The sequence below is a fragment of the Mus pahari genome, chromosome 19 (genome assembly GCF_900095145.1).
Source record: "Mus pahari chromosome 19, PAHARI_EIJ_v1.1, whole genome shotgun sequence".
NCBI lineage: Eukaryota > Metazoa > Chordata > Mammalia > Rodentia > Muridae > Mus > Mus pahari.
The window spans coordinates 48,672,888-48,681,113 of record NC_034608.1 but is presented as its reverse complement, the minus strand read 5'-3'; the positions used below and the strand labels follow the sequence as shown (position 1 = coordinate 48,681,113).

General features: G+C 42.0%; 1 pseudogene; it reads left to right on the top strand.

The window, feature by feature from the left end:
- Nucleotides 1–1,475, top strand: part of LOC110336238 — an 8,370-nt pseudogene extending 6,895 nt beyond the window's left edge.
- Nucleotides 1,476–8,226: the final 6,751 nt, after the last annotated feature.

Sequence of the window (8,226 nt, the reverse complement as noted above, 5' to 3'; positions counted from 1 at the left end):
GTCAGCTTCAGCAGAAAGCTTTGAGCACTGAAATGATTAGAACCAGCTTGGCTCACAGAAAGTGGCTGTCTCAGAAGGAGAACAGTGACCGGGTATATGAACGGAAACTGAGACTTCGGTTTGAAGGTTATCAACATTCCATTGGATGGGACACACCTTGGTAATAGACACACGACATTGCAAGACCTCACTCTGGAAAAGACCAGCTCCAAAACAAGCTCAGTGTAAAGGGTTCTGAGCAAGCAACGGAAGCAGCTCCTCCAGAAATACAAAGAAGAAAAGCAATGCCAAAAACTAAAGGAACAGCTCGAGAAAGCCAAACATGGAGTGTTCCAAGCAGGTCTCTATAGGCTCTATAGAGTGTCTATAGGCTGCTTTCTTGTCACAGACCAGAGAGGTGTGAAAGCTGAACCAGAATAGGCTTTTCCATATACCAGGTGGATGATAAGATCAAAGGCCAAAGAACATCGGGAGCAGACTAAGACTGGTACCCAATTTGGCCAAAGACAAATTTCTGGGGGGTAGGGGGGAAAAAAACCATTAGAGAGAAAAAAGTTGTGCTGCCCATTGTTTCCGCAGCAGGGAAAGCGACTGGATCAGCAGCTACTCAGAGGGCCAAGCAAATGGCCCAAACGGTGCCATCTACCACTAGAAAGCCAGTCACAGGAGCCACTAATGAGAACGGAGCAGAAAGAGTGGGACCAAGTAGAGGGAGACTTGCCCTCCCCAACCCCCCCCCCAAAAAAAAATCAGAAGACAAGCAGGACAAGAAGAAAACTGTGCCTGATCGAACAAGCAAAGCAAAAAGCAGATGACGAAGGACGGACCAGCGGCAGCTATGAGTCAAATCTCCACCACAAAGAACACAATGAAAGACAGGCTGTGGCAGGACGCGCAGGCCCACAGGACAGCTCCAGAGACACCGAAGGAAATTGGCAAAATAGTGTTTGACGCTGGGTTTTGCAGAATCGAGCGGCTTGGGTCTTCTACCGTAAGGACAGAGCCACCCACGAGGGGACAAGTGGATAAACTCACCCCAGAGAGCACAACAAATGATCTCTGATACCGGGAAGCCACCATCAGCAGAGAATATGTTTCTTGCTACGCTTGCTGTGGTTGCTCTCTCAGTACTGTCTCCTGAACATCGTTCTCAAAGATTTGGAGCATCTATGTCTGCCAGCAAAGTTATGCCTGAGGGCAGGGGACCTTCTAAGACAGAAGACGCCACTGAAGAAGCAGGACCCTCAGAGCAGGAGAGTGAGCACGTGGATCGGATGTTTTCAGATCGTCTAGAAAGCAGGTACAGCCAAGACAACCCCCTCCCCCAACACCCAAGTCCTGGAGAACAAGATTCAAGCAACTTAGAGCATCTGAATCCTTATCCACCTAGCCTTGAGAACCTCCATATCCCAGGGACCCCCATACCCAGCTGGGATGGATGGTCCATGGCAGCTGGCACTTCAATGTTGGGCTAGAAGCAGGCGTCTTCGGCTCCTCCTGAATTGTCATCTACCATAAGGACAGATTCACCCACTGGGGGACAAGAGAGAGAGAGAGAGAGAGAGAGAGAGAGAGAGAGAGAGAGAGAGAGAGAGAAAATCACATACAGGCACTTCAATGTTGGGCTAGAAGCAGGCGTCTTNATTGTCATCTACCATAAGGACAGATTCACCCACTGGGGGACAAGAGAGAGAGAGAGAGAGAGAGAGAGAGAGAGAGAGAGAGAGAGAGAGAGAGAGAAAATCATACACACATTTCAAAGGTTTTGCAATTCATTGTGGTTTTGAAGAACAATAAATCCTGCTAAATGGCATTCAATTTTTAAAAGCTATTTTAAAGATTTTATTTTTATTGCATTTATTTATGCTAATTATTTGGGACTGTGTCTACCATATGTGTGTGGTTGTCCATGGAAGTCAAAGGAAGGTGCCAATGTCCCTGAGGAAGTTTCAGGTGGAAATGAATTGTCTGCCGTTGGTGCTTAGAATCAAATTCAGGTCGTCCAGATAGAGCAGAAAGTGCCCTTAACCACTGTGCCATCTCTCCAGTCCCAAGTGGCTTCTTTTGAGCATCTTTAGAAAATTGGATTCATATCAGTTCCAAAGGATTTTATTCTCTCTGCTTCTGAAACTTCGTGTTCTCTGAGGACTCATCATGTCCCTGAAGGAAGCAGGCTAATATTGTGTCACACGTGAGACTGGCTTTGATCACATAGTTGGCTCTAGGTTAATGCCAAGATCCAAGGAATGCAGTGGACAAGGGCAGGACTCTGTGTGCCAAATGGCTCTGCCAGATACATTTCTGAGTTGGGAGAGTAAATGACCCTTCACATCAATGTGAGTGTTGAAAAGTGACCTAGAAAGAAACTTAAGTGTTATATGTCCAGGTTACTGTCTAGAATCAGGGGTCCTCTGGTTCTGTGGGGACAGCAGGTCAAAGATACAGGAACAAGACATCCATGTGATCTATCTCAGGTGACAGCAATAACCTCCCCAGGTTAACTCAACATCAAAAGTGGAAGCAGAAAAGGAACGCCATTCATGGGACAAAGATACCACTGATGTCCATAGACTGCCATCTGGTTTGGGATCGGGGCAGAACCAGACAGAAGAAGCAGGTAATTACTATCACCAATAGGAGTTAAGTTCGTGGAAATTGCAAATCTGAGGAGTTTTTTTAATATTATTTTGAATTAAATACAAGTGTCATTCGTCATGCTCAATTGGTTTGTTGATACAAACATAAGGCAACTTTTCTACTATATGTTCACACATCTGTTGTGAAAAAAATATATATTCTCCAGTTGGCAGTGTCTTCTGTGCATCTTCTAAGACATTTATTGGCTGCATTCTCTGTTCCCCTCCACCTTTACTAGTCTTTAACCTGACAAGCAGGGAGATGATTAATGAGATGTGGCCAATCTTTTAAAAATGTAACTTGGCAGAAGAGTTACAAATGGCCTCCATAAGAAAGAGATAGAAGGCTGGCAAGATGGCTCAGTGAGTTGGGCACTTCCCACCAACACTGAAAGCCTGAGTCAGTCCCCACAGAACTTGTATTGTAGAAGGTATACACCAACTTCCACAAGTTGCTGCCTTTCACCCATACCCCTTGTTGCACAAGCGCATGCACACATAAATAAATAAATAAATAAATAAATAAATAAATAAATAAATGTATGTATGTATGTATGTTTAAAAAAAAAAAAAAAAAAGAGGTTGCAGCTAAAGACACTAATACCCTTGAAGTCTTTAGGAACTTATTCCACAAAGGAGAGGGGCAGGAGTTAGGGGCAGGGAAATCACATAAGGAGAGAAGAGAGAAGACACCACACTCTAAGGATGATATTAAAAACATCTAATGTTCTCAAATAGCTGAGAAATGCCAAGCACGCTAAGAGAGGAAACACACATTCTTGTATGGAAAGTAAACAGAATGCCTTCTCAGGCTGTCTGGGCTACGGACACAATGTCAACAGATGACGGTGAGATAGGAAGGAATTCAATTTGGATTCTGCATTGGTCTGTTTTGTCAGCAAGCATGATTTTCATTCTGAACTTTACAGAATAAATATTGATAGGTGCATACAAAGCAGCACCCCGGCTTCTCTGGAGCGTTCCCCTTTACTGGCTAGGCAAACACACATTTTTGGGGCGGTTTGCTTAGAGAATAAGAAGGTATAGCATTCTGTGGGATCATGGAAAACTAGGTGAACGTGTTTCCACCCATCCAAAAGAGATCAGATGGAGCCTGTCATTTATGGACTAGTGAGCTTGGCATAAAATGCAGGCACATTTCTGGGATAGAATATTAACAGATTAGTTTGTGAATACAGGCTAGGGAACATGGTGAATGCTATGAAAAACCAGTATACAGTATATGAGCAAATCATGTTAAAACAGCCAAACACACACACATGTACTCACATGTGCATGCACATACATACACATGGACAGACACACACACACACACACACACATGCATGCAGACCTATACATGCATGCGCTCACTCTCTCTCCCTCCCTCCCTCTCTTACACACACACACACACACACACACACGTACTCACATGTGCATGCACACACATACACATGGACAGGCGCACACACACATGCATGCATGCAGACTCATACATGCACACTCACACATGTACACACATACACACACACACGATGCACATGCACACACATACACACATTAATGAAGCAAATGCTTCAGATGAATCTTGATGGCTGAGCAGCCCTTGTTAAAGTTTCTGTGACGTCCTTATAGAAGAAACTTAAGTGTATAGAGAAATAGACACCAAGGGTGAAATCCAACTTAATGGTAATTATACTTGGCATCTTTCCAAAAGACTATAAATTAACATAAGTTAGTGTATTTTGTCTGCATGTGGGTGATGTCTCCCTAGGGTGGTCAATAGGTCAATAGCAAATGATACCTTCATGATCGGCTATGTGAACTATAAGAAAAGGAGAAATTTAATACATACATCAAGTGGAAGAATTCTTTAAATTGTTTTTAGGGGGAAGGAATTTAAATTCATGCTGCTTTTGAAGCAAAAATAATTTTACTTGGTCAGTTGATCGTTATTAGACAGTTGGACTTGGATATAATATGTTATGAAATATTTAGAAGTTAGTTCTTGAGAAAATTCTATGAGTTCATGTTGTTACTAGATAAAGAATTACATCGATTAATTCTAAAAGTGTACTATTAAAATCACAGTGTTCTATTTAGTATTTTTTTGAAGGAGACGAAGATATGAAGAGGACTGCAAACGAACAGAGGAATTAGTTGATTTTTAAAAAAAATAAAGCCCTATGCTGCCAAGTGCACAATTATAGAAAATATGATGAATATCTGAACAGCAATATGGAAAATCTTCTGGCTTTTCACTTAGTGTTTAGTTTTAATGCTGATGTTTTAAGAAAGGATAGAATTTCAAGTGAGAACTTCGATTCTGTTTTTTAAAAATGCGTACTGGACTGGGCAGGATGACACAAGCCTATACTCACAGCCTTTAGAAGGCTGGAGGCAAGAAAATCAGAAATTTGAGAACTGAAGGCCAGTTCTAGACCATACATTCATTCATAAGTAGATGGATGGATATATGGATGGATGAATGGATAGATAGAATATGTTACTGTATGAAACAAAGGGCATGATGGTCCGATCAATTCTGCTCAGGTTGTTTTGTTCTAAGAACCATACATCGTAAGGGGTGTTGACATACTGCAGTGCATTCAGTAGGGTTAGCTCAGGGAGATGTGGAGACAAAATGACCTGGTCATATGAACAGCTGAAAGGAGTGGAGTCCTTTAGCAGAAGAGAAGGTTGCAAGGGTGACCGTGCCTTCTATAGCCTGAAAGCTAACTTGGTAGAGCAGGGACCTGCTGTGTTCTCACAGATAAATGCTTTCTGAATTAAATATCATTTGAAGCAAATTATTTGAGTATCATAATAAAGTGAAAGAGGAAATGGTTATTATTTAGTCATAGTATAGTAATAAACTTTGGGGCAGAAACTGGTCCCTGTTTTGAATGTTTGCATATGCATACATACGTGTGCCTATAAACACACATGTATAGCCACATGGAGTTTGCATAGGGTAAGCATCTGTGGGAGTTTACTAATTAAAGAGTAGCCCATATTCATTAAATTTTGGAGATGATTGGGTAAGCACTCAGGTTAAAGACAAAAGGAAAAAGGTTTTGTCCTACTTCTGTGCTCTTCCACAAGTAAAGAAAAAAATCACCAGGGAAGCATTAGAAACACGTGTCATAGCTCTAGCTTGATTTCTTTGGGAATCAGTGGATGACTGGTGTTGGTGTGGAACTATGGAAGGCTCTGTTGAAAGGCAGGTCATTCTCAGACTTCATCATGCATCAGAGTTCAGAGGTTTGTTAAATACACCTTGCTGGATTCCATCCTCCATTTCTGGCCAGGCATGCCAAAGCTAAAGCTCCATGAAGTCTCTACTTCTAACAGAATCTCAAGTGATGCTCATGCTATTGATCTGAGGAACAACTGTGACTACTTGGATCTACTTGGATCATAAGTTAGCTTGTCTTAATTTCTCACCACCTGCTAAGAGCCCAGGTCCTGGATTCAACAGGAATGACTAGGAGATCTGAATCTCAACAAATTACACAGTGTTTCCAATGCAAGTGTTCCTCTGAGAAGTGCTGACTTAAGCCCCTTATTCTTTGAGTTCCCAATAGCAACTTTCTTGTATAGCCCCACATTCTCCCTTGCTCTTTGGAGGCCACATTTTGTTTTCTTTTGTTTGTTGTCAAGGAAGATCTCCAACTCAAAATCCCCCTGCCTCAGTCTCTTGAGTTTTGGGATTTCAGTCCTATACCACCACATCTGGTTCCTACACATACGTTTGATGATGATAGGATTATAGGGACAGAGCCCTGGATTGACAAATGTAACTACTGATTTTGAGTCAGTCTACAAATTCTATGCTTGCTATAAATAGGTCTAATGAAGGCGACCAGATAAAGTTTCTTCTACATAGCACCAGCTTTCATTTGGGGAGTGGTTTCTAAAGGCCATGTGACATACCAATGACCCCTGAACTCCAGAGATGACAAAGCAGCCAGGGAGTGTGGGATCCTGAGCAATGCTGGAAGTATGTCTTTGAGATCAGCAGGGACTTTCTGCTTACATGTCAAGTAGATGGCCTAATTTCCTGCCTTCAAAACATTCCCACTCAGACTATGTGGCCCATGACTAGGCATATACCCATCTCCCAGGACTCTTGCATAGGAAAGAGAAGACACTTTAACTTAATCAAAACGGGCAGCGTTTCCAGCAATGGTAGAAACAAAGGGTTGGCACTGAGTGATATGTTTACTGGAGGCAAGTTGAGCCTGTGGGAGGTAGTGTTTGAGACAAGTGGTCATCTTCAGAGTTAGGGCTCCCAGTCTTGTCCTCTAAAGTACAAAATAAGCTATTCTTAAAATGTGGATCAGTGCTGGCCCCACAGCACACTTACTGGTCCATGGGAAGTATCTCCAAATTGGTGGGCATTGAGAAATGGATTTTATCTGAGGTTATGTGCTAATAATTAATACCGTGAGACACTGAAACTATGTGTATATGTTGAAATATCATAATAAAACCTATTATTTTATACTAATATACACTGGTTGCAAAAAAAAAAAAAAAAAAAAAAAAGAGGGGGGCAGAAGGGATGGCTCCACTGTGAGAGCACTGGCTGCTCTTGCATAGGACTTGGGTTCAGTCCCCAGCACCAACATAGCTACTCATGACCATCTGTACCTCAGTTCCAGGAAATGGATCCAATGCCTTCTTCTTGCTTCTTTGAGCATACAGTGCACAGACATGCAGGCAAATAAACACACATAAAATAAATCTTAAAAAAAAAATAAATTCACGATGGCCCATTACTTTTCAAATTCAACAAAATGGTTTAAGTTCCATGGTTTCATAAATAGATTTAACCCTCCTTCCCCCTAAGGTAACTCAGAGTTTGGATACCAGCCATGTTGCTTGGTAGTTATAGCTCTGGGAAAGGTCAACTTCTATACAATTGAGATAGATAGATAGATAGACAGATAGATAGATAGGTGGATGGATGGATGAATAGATAGATAGATAGATAGATAGATAGATAGATAGATAGATAGATAGATAGATGGATAGGTAGATGGGTGGATAGATGGGTGGGTAGACAGATAGATAGATAGATGGATAGATAGATAGACAGACAGAGAGACAGACTTATTTCTACCTCATGTGGTGTTATGAAGATTAAATGACATAAAATATCCAAGGTAGTTGTAACCAAGTGTACATTCTAGAAACTACTCAGTCAGAAACACACAATTTCTTGATATGGAGTTTTCTAAAATGTCATTTCTTTCCAGGAGTCTTCTCCCACACCATTGCCCACTGGCCTCTGGGAAGAATCTTTGAGTGAGCCTAACAGTGTCTGATGCTACGGATGTGAAACACAGTACCAGGCAACTCACTGTTGCAACAAAACAAAACAAAGTGACCGTTTGCTGAGCTGTCTCATTTCAAGGGCAGATCCAAACAGAGTATCTATCTGTGGCACTTCTCCTTCGGAATTCTAAAAATGTGGAAAGCCCCAGTAATCAGACACCCTAGGAGAGCGACTCAGCTGGAAGCCTGGATCTGCCCCAATCTAAGATCTGAGAGGACCTAGCTTATGGCCCTGCCTCTGACACAC